This window comes from Rattus rattus, chromosome 5 (assembly GCF_011064425.1).
Source record: "Rattus rattus isolate New Zealand chromosome 5, Rrattus_CSIRO_v1, whole genome shotgun sequence".
Taxonomy (NCBI): domain Eukaryota; kingdom Metazoa; phylum Chordata; class Mammalia; order Rodentia; family Muridae; genus Rattus; species Rattus rattus.
Genome location: NC_046158.1, coordinates 65,118,393 through 65,136,452, shown reverse-complemented (window position 1 = coordinate 65,136,452; position 18,060 = coordinate 65,118,393). Strand labels below are relative to the sequence as shown.

Below are 18,060 nucleotides of genomic sequence, written 5' to 3'. Positions count from 1 at the left end.
AGTAAATTCAAAATATGACATATGTGCAATGTGGGCGACATTATTCTGAGAACTTTAAAATCTTCTAACTTTTATTTTGTAGTCCTAAAGATGACATAATAGTCAGCTATGCATAAGATGAAAGCTCAAGTAAGAGGCACAAAAAAATATAAAAAGCACAGAAATGAAAGATAAAAAAATTCACATTATCAGAAAAATAAATTTCAAGTATGGCTCTCTCCCACTGTGAATCAACCTGTAAATGGAGGCTTCAAGTAAAGGCTACTAGGGAGGAGGTATTAAAATACCCTTTAGGATACCAGTGTGGGCCCAATCAAAAGAAGGCACAGACAAAGACCAAACAATATAGCAAATATGGCTGACTATATGGTAGGGAAAATGGTGTTTTCTAGAAGCTCATAGCACATGGCTATTTAGAATTCACAGTATCAGCTGATCCTGGTAACAGAAAACAGAAGTATACATTCAAACCCCAGTACGAGAAAAAGAAAGGGTAAGAGGACAGACAGATAGCCAGCCCCAGAACTAAAGAGTAAGAATAGATGTGTAGGATTGGCAGGACCAGCTTTAAGAACTGGTAAGGACAGGAGAGATGGCCTGCAGTTAAGAGCACTGGCTGCTCTTTGACAGGACCAGGATTCAATTCCCAGTACTAATAATCTCTGGGATTCCAATAAACTCCACTTCCTGGGAGGCCAATGCCCTTTTCTGGCATCCATAGGTGCTCCACACACGGCACACAGACTTACATATAAGCAAAACAAACATTCATACACATTAAATAAATAAATAAATAAATAAATAAATAAATAAATAAATCTTAGAAAAGGAAGAGAAAGAAGACAAAAAAGGAAGAAAGTACAAAGAACAGCTGGGGCTGAAGCCCAGTGGTAGAGCGCTTGCCTTACATACATGAAGCCAAGGGTTCAAACCCCAGTCGTCCCTCTACCACTGAAGAACTACTTGGACTACAAAGATAAGCGTTAAGAGATAACAAACACACCCTATTTCACTAAGAAACCAATAAAGTCACAATACCTAATCCACCTACCTACCCAAAAAGAACTCAAGGAGAGGAAGGTATGGGAGCACATACCAGTAATCATCTATAATCTTAGCATCCATTCAGATGACAGAGACAGGAAGATAACAAATTAAGAGGCCAGTCTAATCTACTAAGTGTTCCCAACCAGCCTGGAATACACAGCAAGTCTCTGTTTCAAATAGCAAAACAAAACAAAAAGACAGGGCTGGTGAGAAAGCTTGGCAGGTAAGAGGGAGGAAAAAACCCTGCCACAAAGCCCGGTGACCTGAATAAGGTGCCAAGTTACGACATAGTGGACACACAAAACTGTCTCTCAAGTTGTCCTGGTCTCCATTGGCACTCACACACTTACATAAATAAATGTAATAAAAAGAGGTAGATAGTTCCAGTCCAGCTTACTGGGGAGATCTTGTGTCCAAAAGAAAATTCATTGGTCAAATAAGACTAACTATATTTTAGAGTTAGGGAAAGGAACATTTTAGGAAGAGGCTAGATTTTTTTTTTTTTTTTTGGTTCTTTTTTTTTTCGGGAGATCTGGGGACCAACCCAGGGCCTTCATTGGTTCCTAGGCAAGCGCTATACCACTGAGCTAAATCCCCAACCCGGGCTAGATTTTAAGATTCACAACTGCATCTAACAACTAAAGTATCTAATTACCTTGAATACAAGACTAGTGCTGTGTTCATCAACTTCTGCAATCTTAAAATTTTAAAACACCAAGAATGGGAGCACTTGGACGAGGAAAGCATGGGATTCAGGAGTTCAAGGTCTGACCCAGTTACATAGCAAGTATAAAGTTATCTTGGGGTACGAGACACCTACCTCAAAAAACAAACAAAAACAATAACAACAAAGCCAAAACTGAGAAGGCATTGGCAGAAGCAGGAGGCTTTTAAAAGTCTGAGAATTATCTGAGTTGCATAGTAACTGGACCAGTGAGCCAAAGGTAGAAGATCAAAGTCTGGATCAAAAAGATCCATGAAACTTCAGAGCTGGGTTTGTTGCCACACACCTATAACCCAGTCAGTACTCAAGACACAGATAGGAGCATCCTAAATTAGAGGCTAGTTTGAGCTACACATACAAGATTCTTGAATAATAAATTATCACCTTTTCTTCCTTTCTTCCTTCCTTCCTTCCTTCCTTCTTTTTTCTATAGTACTAGCAGTCTAACCAAGGACCTCTGTATGCTAGATAAACACTATAACCACTGGATACATTCCTAGCCTCTCTACATTTTAATTACAGCGCACTCTACTCTATTGAAGACAGCAAGACTGCCAACTTCATTTTCACTTTGGTTTTCTATAACAAAAAATAAACACGTCTGTGCTTGTTTAAGGTAAAAAGATATAAATAACATTGAATATTAACCTACTATACCTTTCTAAACAGCTTTAAACAAGAAGTATGAATTAAAGCTGAAACACTCACTGATCCCAGGTATTAGATGACTTGCACAATGAATGATGTGACAATCAAAACTGGACCTAAAGACCCTTCCTTAGTAGATGACTCTAATAATTACCTGATTTAACTCATCATCAAACCTTGTATTTTAAAAATAAATGTACCCACTTTAGTTTAATTTTTATATTCCTTAGAGGGTTTTCACATATGTCAGGCTGGCCTCAAACTTCCTATGTAGCTGGAATTGGCCTCCAATTCCTTATTCTCCTGCCTTAGCCTGCCATGTACTACAATTTCAGATATATGGCAGGCTAGATGTGCCCACCCTTTAAACAAAAAATGAAAACACCTAAGCAGACCACAAAAACACAGAACAACTTGCTTGTTTGGTTTCTGATTCTGCTTTAAATATATTCCAAATCCAGGTGTGGTGGCATATGCCAGAGTCCCAGAGCTCAGGAGGCAGAGGCAGGTAGATCTTGGGAGTTCAAGGCTTCTCTATACAGGGAATTCCAGATTAGAGAGAACTATATTGTGAGAAAGATGAAGTGGAAGTAGGAGGGAGTCAGGATAGATAATGTAAGCCTATGACTTTGGAGGGTAGGTCAGGGAAAGGAATTAAGGCCACATCTATTACATGGCTAAGTTTGAAGACAGACTAGACAACATGAAACTGGCTCAAGGAAAAAAACAAAACAAAACAAAACACTGAAGCCTTTTTTAGAGAGTGGAGTTCTTTAGCTCACAGTCATCTCATCTTATTAACTATTAAAAAAGTGCATTAAGCTTAATATAGCACTTATCACATATTCCTTCTTACTTATTAAAGACTGGCTTATTCCAAATATGGCATTATCTTTCCTAAGTTCTAGAGTCTAGGCATGATATAATTCCCTTACAGAATTACCTGTCTTCTCATGACTGACAAGCATGACTTAAGTAGAGATAAACTACCCTAATTTAAAAAGAGAGAAAATTACTCTTATCTACAGAGGGGAAAAAAAAAAAGACAAAAAACAAAACAAGCATCTAGTTTTAAATGGCAAATCCACAGAAACTGACTTCTCTTAGAGCTCCAGCAAGATGGCTCACTGGGTGAAGCCCTTGCAACTAAGCCTGGCAACCTAACACAGAACCCACATGGTTGAAGAAAAGAATTTAACCTCCCCCAGTTAGTTATCCTCTGACCTCCACACAGACAACCATAATGCATGTGTGTCTACAGGTGCATGTCTAAAATAAGCAACAGAAATGTAACATTTTAAAAAGGGAGAATACCTCGAGCAATGGAGCTCTTGCCAATTAGACAATCTAAAACTGAAGGGAGAGACAGTGGCTTTCTAGCCAGGATCTGCATGATCTCGTCCCTAACCTCTGAAATGTCATTATGAAAGTAGAGATAATGAACAGACAGATCGCACAGAAGGGAATGCTAAAGGCCTGGACTAAAATCCTGCCTCTGCCTCTATGTACAGCATTTCATTCTCCTCAGTTGCAAACTGAAAGAAAATTCTCTTAAGATTTCTAACCTCCTCGTCACCCACCCACTTTCCACTGATGCACCTTGCCATAATTAGACAGCTTTTTTAAAAGCTTCTAGTTAACAGAACAAAGAAATTAAAACCTTAAACTTTCTTTTCTATTTCTGGTACATTGCAAATGTGCAACAGCATCTTATCAGTAGTTAATACCACCCAGTTCTTGATACTGGCTTTTCTTTGTACCCCAGTGACAGCTACACAGTGACAAGTTGTAAGCAAGGAGGTTGTTGCCATAGAGACTCACTAGGATTCCTGGGGGTGGATCCAGCAGGCTTTTTTCTATTGTGAAAGCATTTTTTGATGTTCTCGATCTCAAAATTCAGGATGCTGATCTACTTTTCTTTAGTACACTGCTTTTAAGAAGTACTACCACACAGCATACAATTCTGAATAAATACTTAAAATTATCATTAGCTCTTTCTTAAAAGACTCTGATTTTCAAGACTAATCCTTCTCCTCTGTTTATAAAAACAGGGTATGGTATCACACAGCTGTAATGTAATTCTAGCACTAAAAGGCTGACTTAGAATTACTTCCAGCTTGACGCTGACCTAGGTAGGATATATTGCAAGACCCTAACCTAATGCCCCCAGGTCCCCTCCACAAAACAAGAAATGAAACTAAATCGACATTTCAACAATTTATGCTTCCATTTCCTTTCACACAGTGTCTATGTTATGTAAGTGCTGGCATTGTAAGTACCAGTTTAAAGCTCAGCTGAGGGGTGGTGGCACACACCTTTAATCCCAGCACTCAGGGAGGCAGAGGAAGGTGGATCTCTTTGAGGTCATCCTGGTCTAGAAAATGAATTCAGGACAGCCAGAGCTACACAGAGAAACTGACTCAAACAACAACAACAAAGTTTAAAGTTCTCTCAACTTCAAGAAACTTTAGCTTCCTTACATGATTTTTAGAAACATATCAGCCTGTCAGATACTGGTGGTGCACATCACCCTGGTATCTGAGGTTTGTGTTACATGAGATTAAGTACTGCTCTCGACCAATGTACAATGTCATTTAGCTCCCAGAAGCCCCCTTTTTGGGTTCTTGTTCTAGTGTTTGTCATACTGGGAATTGAACCTATGGATAGGCACACATTTTATCAGAGTTACATCCCAGTCCATCCCATTCACTCATTTATTATTTATAGTTAATATATGAGTATCTTGCCTACATGCATGTATGTCCACAACATTCATGTTGTCTGCAGAACTCTGGTGTCTGCAGAGATCAAAAGGCAGCATAGGACCCATGAGAATTTGAAGTTACTGAGGTCTGAACCCATAGCTCCAGGATTGAAAATATGGCTGAGCAGCCTAAAAGCACTGGCTGCTCTTCCAGGACCCAAGTTTAATTCCAGCACCCACATATCAACAGTCTATAACTCTAGTTTCTAGAGGATCTCTTGTTGCCTCTGAAAACGCTAGGCATGCATGAGGTGCAAAGTCATATATGTAGGCAAAACACACACACACACACACACACACACACACACACACACACACACACACACGAAGAAAAAAAACAAGACAGCCATGCATGGTGACACACCTTTATTTCCACCACTCAGGAGGCAGAAGCAGTAAGATCTCTGTGAGTTCAAGGCCTGATCTACAAATTGAGTCTGGGACAGCCAAGGTTCTGTTACATAGAGAAACTGTCTGGAAAAAACAAAAGCAAACAAAACAAAAGACAAAAAAGAAAATCTGCTCTATGGATGTAGTTTATTCAGAAAAATAAAGTGGTCAGAATTCTACAGAAAACATTTTAATTTGTAAGCTTCTTGGAACACTATAAAGTTTTTCTACAGATGTCTCTTACTCCAGTTTAGAAAGTTTAGAAGTTTAGAAAAAATAGTAGCAAGATGAGATGACACAGTTTTAATCATAGCACTTGGGAAGCAGAGACAGGAGAATCTTTAAGAGCTTTAGGCCAGTCAAGGCTACACAATGGAATCCTATCTCGGGGTTGGGAATTTAGCTCAGTGGTAGAGTGCTTGCCTAGAAAGCGCAAGGCCCTGGGTTCAGTCCTCAGCTGGGGAGTGGAGGGGAGGGTGGGTGGGGTTCCTATCTCAAACTACAATAATAATTTAATAGCACCTGATTTCATTGCAACAATCTTTAATATCAAAGCTACAAAGACATGAAAGCGAGAAAAATATCTTGAAAAACTTAAGAAATGTCCTCTTGTCCATAAGCCTATCATTGATCTCAAATAGTAACAAGTTTAGAGTCTGACAATAAATGTTATTAGCAAGATATTCTGAAAACAAAACAGAAAACCTTTATCTTATAAAGTAAAACAGCAATCTCAAATTTACAAGCTAAAAGGGGAAAAATGGCTCAAAGGTGATTATAATGTCAGCTAAAAGGTAGGAATTAGGCATCAAGAAAAGCAGTTCAGGGTTGAGGATTTAGCTCAGTGGTAGAGCGCTTGCCTAGGAAGCACAAGGCCCTGGGTTCGGTCCCCAGCTCCGAAAAAAAAGAAAAAAAAAAGCAGTTCAGAATCCAGTTGGGGTCATTTACTCACCTAAATTCTGCCGTAGCTGGTTTCACAGGCTGTTTCTAGTTTCCCAACTCCATCTAGAACCCAAATTAGTTTAGTAAAGAAGTCTGCAAGCTGGTTTCTTTTTTAATTGCCCTGAAAATATGTCCAGGAGCTACTAAAAAGAAACAGTATTCAATAAAACAATGAATATGTAATAAAGTGTCTTCTCATGATTCCTCATAAACTTGAAAAGGGAATAGGAAGACAAGCTTAGAGGGCAATTTTGCTACATCAGTTTAATAGCACACAATCTAGAAACAAAAAGGATATTAGTCTATAAAATGTGAGAAGTCCTTTTTCCTTATGGTTTATACACTTCCCTTAAAAAAAAAATCTTATCTTGGCTGAGAAAAGGAAAAGAACTTAAGACCCCAGCTTCACACTATGCAAACAGTCAAAACCCTGATTGTTTCTGACTTTGAGTTAGCCTCACATAGCTTTCACGTCACAAATTGTAGCCAATGCAGTAGTTAGTACTTTTCAAAACAAAGTTCTTACATTATTTCCAAAAAGTTGTTTTAGGCTTTACTCTGTCTTCAGAAGACAGTAACTTAAAGTCAGTTTTCTTCCTCTCCCTAGTCTTTAACACTGAACTGTTTCAAACATGAAGTTTCGTTGTACCAGATAATGGAGCACTGAGCAAATGTCTACTCTGTGCAAAGCCTAATCTGAGGAGTAAAGAGTAGGGACTGTAAGCTTCCTCTATGTGTATCCTTCAGTTCAATACTGCACACACACACTGCCCCAGATATAAGGAAAACAAAACAGACAGGTCATTTATAAATCTGCTCTATGGATAGAGTTTAAACAAAGTAGTTCTCAGCACTATACATATACTTTGACCCGACAGAAAACATTTTATAGCTTTTTCTACACTGCAAACTATACCTTACTGTACAAATTCCTTGTATACCTCTAATTCCTGCTCATTAAAATTAAAAGGATTTGGGGCCAGTCTTGGTGGCATACACTTTTAATCCCAGCTCAGTAGGCAGGGGCAGGTAGATCTCTGGTGTTCTAGGTCAGGATGGTCTAAAAAGAGAATCCAGGACAGCCAAGACTCTGAGTCTGTAAGAGTTCAAGGCCAGCCTGTTCTACATAGTGAGCTCAGGACAGTCAGAGTAATGTAGTGAGACCCTGTCTTTAAAAAAAAGGGGGGGGGGATTTTCACATTTCTCTGGTATAGTTTATTTACTAATAAAACCAAAATGATTAAAGAAATAAAAACTAAAAACAATCAAATTAGAAATGCTAAACTGGGGATTGGGGATTTAGCTCAGTGATAGAGCGCTTGCCTAGCAAGCACAAGGCCCTGGGTTCGGTCCCCAGCTCCGGAAAAAAAAAAAAAAAAAAAAAAAAAAAAAAAAATGTTAAACTGTCTTTTTTCATAGCTTCCTTCTTTCCCCCATTAACATTTCTCAAAGAGAAAAACACTGTGATACAGAGAATTCATGAAATTACTGCATCCACACCAGACAGGCTCCACCAATCTATGAGACACAGCCACACATCATCACCCCTTATTTAAGTCTCAAGTGACATTCAACCTACATTATTGTGTTCCACTCAAGCCCATTAGCATTTTTCAAGAGAAAAAAAAAAAAAAAAAAAAAAGCTCGCTGCCTACCTTAACACTCAGGAGGGGGTCCAGGATAGCAGAAACTGCAGAGAATCCCTGGCCCAAAAGGGGAAAAAAAAAAGGGGGGGGAATAAACCATTTAAAATGAGTTACTTAACAAAAAAATGAGTTCCTCATGCCTCACAAAACTTTGCAAAGTGACTCATTTAAGTTTCCGGTCAGGAACAATACTATTGTCAGTCATGTATATCTAAAACAAACAAATCATAAAAAGCAGCCATTAAGGGTGGGCGATGGTAGTGCTCACCTTTAACCCCAATACTCAGGAGGCAGAGGTAGAGACAAACAGATCTCTGAATTCAAGGCCAGCCTGAACTACAGAGGGATTCCAGGACATCCAGGGCTACACAGAAAAATCCTGTGTCAAAAAAAATAAAAAAATAAAAAAATAAAAACCACCAAAAAAACAAGGGGGCTGGAGAGATGGCTCAGTGGTTAAGAGTACCGACCTGCTCTTCTAGAGGTCCTGAGTTCAATTCCCAGCAACCACATGGTGGCTCACAACCATCCCTCTTCTGGTGTGTCTGAAGACAGCTACAGTGTATTCATATAAATAAAATAAATCTTTAAAACAAAACAAAACAAAACAAAACAAAACAAAAACAAAAACAAGCAAAAACTTGAAGGGAGACCACAAGTGGTAACTCACATCTATAATCCCAGTGTTGGAAAGGGGAAGGGGAGAGAATCCTGACTTCACCACAGCCTGCCTAGATGCCTGAAAGCCTGTACTAAACGATGACAACAGATAAATACTACACACTAACCCACTGCGTGACCAGGGCCCTAAAAAGATATAAAAAAAAAATACAATAAACATAGGGTGATTTCTGTTCCTCAAAAACTCAAAATTTTACTTAAATGAAGGTTATTATTAATAAAATATGAACTCATATCACATAAGCTATTACAGGAATGAACAAGAAAAAAGACAAACAAGAGCCAGTGAGGTGGCTAAGCAGGTAAAGTCACCTGCTGCCAAGTCCGTAAACCTGAGTTCAGCCCCTCAACATGCCACAGAGCGAAAGGAGAGAACCCACTACACCAAGACGTCCTTAGATTTGCACACGTACATTATGGTTTGTGCAACACCCTGCCTCTACATGCAATAAAGTGTTACTGTTATTGTTTTGTTTTTGAGAAAGGGTCTCACAATGTAACTTTGGCTGGTCTGCAACTTGCTATGTAGACTAGGCTGGCCTTGAACTCACAGAACCACCTGCCTTAGTATACCAAATACTGGGATTAAAGTTATGTGCCACCATACCTGACATAAAAAATGTATTTTTAGAATACAGGCAAATATGAATTGAATTATTAGGAGCAGGGAGAAGCTGAAGAATACTGCCAAATACAAAATGTAATGCTTGCAACCCAGCGGAGGTCCTCTTTAATCCCAAGCACTCAGAAGGTAATCAGATCTCCGAGTTCAAGGCCACGCTGGTATACAGAGCAAGTTCCAGGCCAAGGCTACACAGAGAAATCCTGTTTTGAAAAACAAACAAAATCTAATGCTTGCTTCTTTTACTACCTAAGAAATAGGGACCTAGCAAGGCTTGATGACCCAAGTTTGAAATCCTAGCTACTTCAGAGGACTGAGGAAGGAGGACTAAGAGTTCAAGGACAACCTGGGAAACTCAGTAAGGCCCTGTTCGAAAACAAGGGAGGACCTGGATATGAACTCGATAGTATATAGACTTGTTTACCACATGGCCAAGACTTTGGTTTCCCTCAGTACCACAAAAAGAGAAATAGAGACTTAACAAATAATCTTTTACCATATAAATAGCTCCTAGTGAAATATCCTTGAAGAAAGCCTCTTACACAACTTTAAATAACTCTTATTTCCATAACCAGTATTGATTCAACAGTATCAAATGGTTGTAAATTTCAAGTAGTCACCATTATCATGTTATCCCTCTGCTCCTTAGTCCTCCAAGTCTCTTGTTCTGACTGCAGTCAGAGTAAGGCAAATGGCTAATAAACAGCACAAGGTTTCTCTATGTATTTAGCCCACTACAACCAAATACAGAAGTCAGCATCACCAAGACAGACAGAATTCACCCAGGAAAGAAACGCTGAGCTAGGTGACTACAGTGTATGGGGACAGGAGATTAGTGGAAAAGAATATATCCCCTACACAAAAGATGCAACCACAAGAAACTGAGAATAAGCCCAAATGATCTGTTCTGGCCTAGTGGTAGGTAGTTACACATATCTTTAATCCAGCACTTGATAGGCAGAGGCAGGTGGGATCTGATTTCAAAGCCAGTCTGGTCTACAGAATTCCAGGACAGTCAGAGAAACCCATCTCCCCACCCCACCCCACAGACATAGATAATAGAAAAATTTAATATATATCCAAATAAGGTCAGGTCCAAAACAAAAAAAGGTCTACTCAGAATGGATTATAAATTGCTTTACATTAACACCAAGTATCACATTCCTCTATTCTCTGCTAGAATTTGCTTCCACCTCACAGGAAACCAAAAATTAAAAGAACAAATAGAAACTTTCAACAGTTCCTAACCTGGAGATTCTTTTGCTGAAGAACAGCAATGTTACATAAATCCAAACAACGACCTTACAAAATTAAGAGCCTAACACTAAAAACTGAACACCTCAACAGACAGCTCAGGCTCTCTGGGCCAGCTCACCCAACTGCCTAAGGTAGTAGGTCAAGGCAGGGGTCCATTACCCCTATGCCCACACCACCTCACAGCACATAAATGGTACGGCAGGCTCACCTGCATCCCCTCCACCGTGGCCACCTCTATGTGCTGTATAGGGCCCACTCCCCCAAGTACTGCAGCTAGTGAGTGGCAGGAGCATGAGATTGTAGGTTCAGAGGTGATGCCCTCATCCTTCTTGCCACTTGCTATAGTTGGGAGAGCCAGCTAGTCCTGCTCCTCACTGGGGCAACACATTAGAGCTGGCCCTGATAAAGAAAGCAGAGATGTGCCAGCCCTGACACTGTAAGAGTCCTTGGACTGCCCTCACCTCTTGTCCACTGCAGTACTTGGGAGAGGGGAGAGGGGAGAGGGGGCCCTATGTTTCGACTGGGCAGCACACTGGAGCTGGCTCTGGAGGCATGAGTGGAGTGAGTGAGCCAGCCCAAGAGGATGAGAATGGGAGAGCTTGTCATGCCCCCTCTCCCCCTACTCTCCCACTTCTCACTCCCTACCCGGCTGACCAGCTCAGCTACCTACCACCCAGGACCACATCCAGGGCTTTGAATTGGCCCACCCCAAAATCTACCTCATCTGTAAACTGTTGGAGCATGTGAAAGGGCTAGTCTTGCTAGTCCAAAGCTACAGGATCCCCTTGGCAAAAGACAATAACAGAACCACTGGTGAGCATCCAATGTTGATGGTGCCACAGAAGTCAGAGACTTTGAACTAGACCAATGACTCATTGTAATGAACATTTGCAAAGATGTGTGGACAGAGGGTACACTGTGGGACACAGACAACTTCCGACAAGTTATTTTCTATATGCTTTTTTTTTTTTTGTGTATTTTTATTTTTCTTTTGGGTGGGGAGGTTGCAAGGGCAGAGGTCAGACTAGGCTGGCCTCGAACTCAGAGATTCACCTGCCTCTGCCTCCTAAGTACTAAGATTAAAGGTGTGAGCCACCACCAGCAGGCCCAACTCTTAACACTAGTTACACTTAGTAAACTAGTAACAAGCCCTTAGTAGCTTGCTACAAATTCAATATATTCAACTGTATTTTTATGTTTTCTGTGAACATAGAGACTTCCTATCAACAGATGTAAATATGAAATAAGGATGGGTCTAGAAACCATTATTTATCAAGTACTTCACAAGGATCAGTACATTAAACAATTCTACGGGGCACCCATGCTTGCCACCAAGTCTAACTACAGTTAAATCCCTGGAATCTGTAGAAGAGAACTGACTTCTGCAAATTGTCCTCTGGCCTTCACATTATGACATCACAAGTATGTCCACATACATATACACAAACAATTCTATGGGGGAAGAGCACCTTATTTATTAAGACATTTTAAAAGTCATGAATTGGGCTTAACTAAAGAATCTTACCCCACATCACAGGCACAGGAATACACAAATCAAAATAACCTCAAAAGAGGGAATGAAAGGAACACGTAGTAGCTATTGACTATGAGCAGCACAGCCATAGGCCCTTTACGTGTGTGTGTGTGTGTGTGTGTGTGTGTGTGTGTGTGTGTGTGTGTGTGTAGCTTATTTTACCTGATTGAACTGCATTACTCACCCATGAGATAAGAATAGTACTGGGTGGATAAGGGAAAAGAATAGAATCAAAATAAATTGTTCTGGGTAGTCTCATTTCAGTTCCACATAGCTAAAGCCATCTGAGAGGAAGGAATCTCAATTAACAAAATACATCCATTTAAAAAAAAACCAAAAACCAAAAAACCATCAACTCTCAATTATAGAAAGTCTCAGGTCTTATCCAACTTTTCTTGTTTCTACTTTACTTGTCTGGTCCTGTTGGCCATGTCTGTGTGCCAAGACATATCAAGCAAAAGAGTGGGTAAATCAACAGCAACCAACTCTGGACCCTGTTAGAAATTCAACTAAGGAAGTCAGGCATGGTGGGCTCATGCCTAAGATTCCAACTTGGGAGAGAGAATAAGATAGATCAAATAGGGGTTGGGGATTTAGCTCAGTGGAAGAGCGCTTGCCTAGCAAGCACTCTAGGAGCTGAGGCCCTGGGTTCAGTCCTCAGCTTCAAGAAAAGAAAGAAGAGAGGAGAAGAGAAAAGAACAGAACAGAACAGAACAGAACAGAACAGAACAGAACAGAACAGAACAAAAAGATAGATTCAAATAAGTTTAAATAAGACCAATCTAGGGGTTGGGGATTTAGCTCAGTGGTAGAGCGCTTGCCTAGGAAGCGCAAGGCCCTGGATTCGGTCCCCAGCTCCGGAAAAAAAAAAAAAAAAAAAAACAAGCTCAGGGGGGGACAACAACAAAAAAAAAAAAAAAAAAAAAAAAAAAAAAAAGACCAATCTAGATGACAATGAATTCCAGACCAGCCCCAACTACAAAGTAAGAAGATTTGGTCTAAAAAAAGGGGTATGGGGTTTGGGGGTGGGGTTGAGGCGAAAAGGGCAGTTGAACTAGAACTAGACATAATGGCATACCTGGAATCTCATTTTTTTTTTCTTTTCTTTTTTTTTCCGTAGCTGGGGACCGAACCCAGGGCCTTGCGCTTGCTAGGCAAGCACTCTACCACTGAGCTAAATCCCCAACCCCTCATTTTTTTTTTAAAGAGGTAAGAAAAGGAGGATAGCCAGGCATAGTGGCACATATCTTAAATGCCAGCACTTGGGAAGCAGAAGCAGGTGGATCTCTGTGAGTTCAAGGTCAGCCTGGTCTACATGAGAGTTCCAGAACAACCAGGAATATCTAGAAAGATCTTGTCTCAAACAAAAAATAAAATAAAGAATTTAATGTCCTCCTCAGCTACAAATAGTATTTGAGGACAGCCTGGGACAAAATCCTGTATCAAGACACAAAACAAAATGTAAAATAGGTGTGTGGGGGGGGGTGTTAATCTGGACTCAATATCCAGAACCATATATGTACATGTATATATGTGTGTGTGTGTGTGTGTGTGTGTGTATGAATGATATAGTACACATTTGCCACCCCAGCTCTTGAGAAGTGGAGACAAGTGAACCAGAAGTTCAGGCCATCCCTGCCCCTACCACAAGTTAAGTCCAGCCTGGGATACAAAAGACTGTCTTGAAATCAAAGCAAAACTAGAAGGGGAGGTAAGGGGGCAGACTATAACAGAGACCAGTCTAGGCTATGTAGCAACATCACACACAAACAAAAATAGGAACAGGAGAGGTGGATCAACAATTAAAAGCACTTTTCTGTTCTTCCAGAGCACCTGGGTTTAGTTCCCTAGTACCCAACCACCTGTAACGCCAGTTCGAGAGGCTCTGACTACCTCTTCTGACTTAAAGAACATCAAGCACAAATATGATGTGCATACATGCATGCATGCGTACACACACACATACACACACACACACACACATACATTACATACAGGCAAATACATATACATAAAACTAAATAAATTTTTAATTAAAAACAAAAAGTTGGGGGTTGGGGATTTAGCTCAGTGGTAGAGCGCTTGCCTAGCGAGCGCAAGGCCCTGGGTTCAGTCCCCAGCTCCGAAAAAAAACAAAACAAAAAGTTGATAGTGGGCTGAAGATGTGGCTTAGCAGTTAAGGATGCTTGCTGTGCTCTTCCAAGGGACCCAAGCCCAACTTTGGTTCCCAGCTATTCATGGGACAGCTCACAACAACCACCTGTAACTCCAGCTTTTAGGCATCCAGTACCCTTTTTGGTCAACATGGGTGGGTACACACATGTGACACACAGATACACACTCATACACATAAATAAAAATAATATATAAAAATCAAAATACTGTGGATACAAGATCCAGGAAGATGGCTCAGCAGGTAAAGATGCCAGCTGCTAAGATTGATGGCCTGAGTTCCAAAGGACCCTCTTGGTAGAAAGAAAGAACCAACTCCCTCCCCAAGAGTCATATGGTAAGAGAAAACTGAATCTCAAAAATTGTCTTCTGGCTTCTTTTCCACATTGTACCACAGCAAGCACACACCAACACAGAGACCCGTGCACAAATAAATACATTTAAAACAAAATCACAGAAACAAGTGTTGTAAAGTACGAAAAACCTGGAATGCTGATCACTGCTGATGGGAAATGAAATGGCTAAGTGAGCCTGAGATGAGGCTCAGTTGGCAGAGTACTTGCTTTATTTACCCAAAGCTCTGAGTATGGGTTAAATTCCCAGTACCACAAAAAAATGATAGCAGTGATATACGTCTGAAATCACAGCCTTTAGAAGGCTGGGGAAACTTCCAAAGTCACCCTCATATTTATAGCAGATCCAAGACTAGCCTGGGATACATGATGATTTAGTGATTGATTAAGATTGATCATGCTCCGTCAGGATATAGTTCAGTTCCCTGCACCCATATCAGATAGCTCACAACAGCCTGTAATTCTACCTCCAGAGGGATCCAATGCTCTCTTCTGGCTTCTATGGGCACTTGCACACAAGTGGCATACAGATTCCTATTCATTCTCTCTTCACAAACACAAGAATGCACAATTAAAATAGCCAGGTGGAACATGCCTTTAACCCCAGTACTCAGGAAGCAGAAACAGGCACTAGCCTTATCTACTTGAGTTCTAGGCCAGCCAAGGCTACATAGTGAGGCCCAGTGTCAAAATTCATAATGAATTAAAAATAAACTAGTATAGCTGCTACAAAACTAGCATGAGGGTTTTTCAAGCACAGTGTGATGGTTTGCATATGCTTGGCCCAGGGAGTGGCACTATTAGGTGTGGCCCTGTTGGACGAAGTGTGTCACTGTGCGGGGTGGGGGGGCTTGAAGACCCTTCTCCTAGCTGCCTAAGGATGCTCAGTTCCTGGTTTCCTTCAGATGAAGATGTAGAACTCTCAGTTCTGCCTGCCTGGATGGACTGAACCTCTGAACCTGTAAGCCAGCCCCAACTTGCATTGGTCATGGTGTCTGTTCACAACAATAAAACCCTCCTAAGACACACCGTTACCACATAAGCTGGCTAGCCTACTTCTGAGCGAGAGTGTGTGTTGAGAGAGAGAGGAGAGAGGAGAGAGAGAGAGAGAGAGAGAACACACATACATACATATATGCTGGGCACATCAGTCTACATGTAAAAAGAATATAGGATAGTTAAACAAAGCTTATGTTAGGACTTCAAGGCATCTCATTATGTACATGTAAATATTCCCACCCCCAAAATCTTTTTTAACCAAACCCCAGTTGGTCATTTCAAACACACCTTTAATCCTAACACTTGGCAGAGGCAGGTAGATCTCTGAATGAGGCAGCTGGCTCTACATAGCTGGTTTGAGCTAGTGAGACACTGTCTCAGAAAAATAAAAACAAACACCTTAAACCTCAGAGCACCTCTAGACCTATGGCCTCAAGCATCTAGAATATGGGATACTGGACCTGTAAGCAAAGAAATAAAAACAAAAACAGCCCAGGTATGTGACACATTTCTGTTAATACCAGTACTTGGAAGGCAGGCCAGCCTAGTCTATACCATAAGTTTGAGGCTATCCAGGGCTACAAAGCCAGGCTGTCAAAACAACAACAAAAAAAGTAATTTTAAATTTAAAATCACTGACTTGTATACCTTAAATGGATAAATTATAAGGTGTATGAATTGTAATTTTTAAAAAAGCCCTTTTTTTTACAAGACAGATGAAAGAACTTAATCAAATCCTAATAGTTGCTGGTTGACAGAGCACAGAGCTATCTGGATGGTGGTGGCACACACCTCTGATCCCAGCGTTCTGAAGGCAGAGGCAGGTGGATCTCTGTGAGTTTAAGGACAGCCAGGGCTACACACAGAGAAACCCTGTCTTAGGGAGACAGAGGAGCCTATGCTCTTACTTCCTCTAAACGGCAGCTGTTTTCTCCCCAAGGCATCCACTACTGCTACCATCTAACAACCTACTTCCTTATGAGGTCCAGTCTCCCAGGAAGACAAAGTTTAAGAAGCTTGGGCAGTAAAAGGAAGGGCACCAAATTTAGTCCCCACACTCTGCATCTAATAACAGACCCCAGTCTTCATCTAACCCCCCCGCCAGCCCGCTCCACACACACACACTGGACTTACACAATAAATGTTAGGTCTCTGCTAATTTTCTCTTTCTTCTGACCCACATGCTTAAATGAGGGATTCTTCTGCTCCCAAGCTGAATGGAGTATCTACTGGCCTATCTTATATGAGCACAAACTATTAAATACAAATCATTATTTAAAATTATTTAAAGTGTGGCTGGGACATGAAGAGATAGCGCAGAGGATCCAAGTTTGAATCACTGTGGTGGTTCACAACAATTTCTCTAACTCTAACTCCTGAGGGTTCCAGTACCCTCTTCTGACCTCCCTCCCAACCCCCCACAGTACACACATGTCATACACACAAACAAGCTGACAAAACACCATAGACTTAAGAATAAAATGTGGTTAGTAAAACAAACCAAGCCTATTAAAGCTACATCACAGCCGGGTGTAGTGACACACTTGTTTTTCTACAACTTGGGAGACAGAGGCAAGAGGTCAGGAATTCAAGATGGGGGAAGAGGGCAACATGACCAAACTGAATAGGATGAGCCTACTTTGGTAAATGATCAATGCTTCTCCACCATGTACAAGACAGGCACGGTGACATATACCAGTAACCTAGCACTTGGAAAATGGAGGCAGAATTGCAGTGAACTTCAAGGTCAGCCTGAACTGCAGAAAATGAAGATCTTACCCACATAAAAAAAGAAAAGGATGTGGACTAGGGAAAAACACAGTGGGAGACAGCAAACCTATAACTGTGGGAGGCCAAGAGCTTCAAGTCCAACACCACAAGAAACAACACACCAACAAAAGAAAGATGGAAATGATAGACACATCTGGAAAGATGTGGTGGTGTACACCATAATCCCAGCACTTGGGAGATAGGCCAGTCAGGACTACATAGGAAGACCCGGGGGGTGGGGTGTGTGTGTAAATTTGAACGCCCCCCCCCAATTTTAACAACAATGTCTGAAAAATAAGATTCCTTCCCATCTGAATTATGTTTTATAATGAATCTGCAGTTCTGTAACAAGAAAAGTATACAGAATCTTTAGAAAATAAGTCATCCTGGCTCCAATTTTCACTATCTGCCCATCAGCCCACAGGTACATTCACAGGGAACTAACACCATGTGAAATGGATACCAACTCCTAGAAGACTGTGAAGATTAAAATAAGAGAATGACTTGACCA

The 18,060-nt window shown here is 40.8% G+C and overlaps 1 protein-coding gene across 10 annotated transcripts in view; it reads right to left on the bottom strand.

Moving 5' to 3' along the window:
* The window catches only part of Celf1 (CUGBP Elav-like family member 1), a 74,184-nt gene that overhangs the window by 54,272 nt on the left and 1,852 nt on the right, over window positions 1-18,060 (bottom strand). For 2 of the 10 annotated variants that reach the window (XM_032903634.1, XM_032903639.1), the window contains exon 2: window positions 6,526-6,578. The exons of the other annotated variants lie outside the window; for them this stretch is intronic. The gene's annotated coding sequence lies outside the window, so the exon portion shown is untranslated. The remainder of the gene's footprint in view (window positions 1-6,525; window positions 6,579-18,060) is intronic. 10 annotated transcript variants of the gene reach the window in all.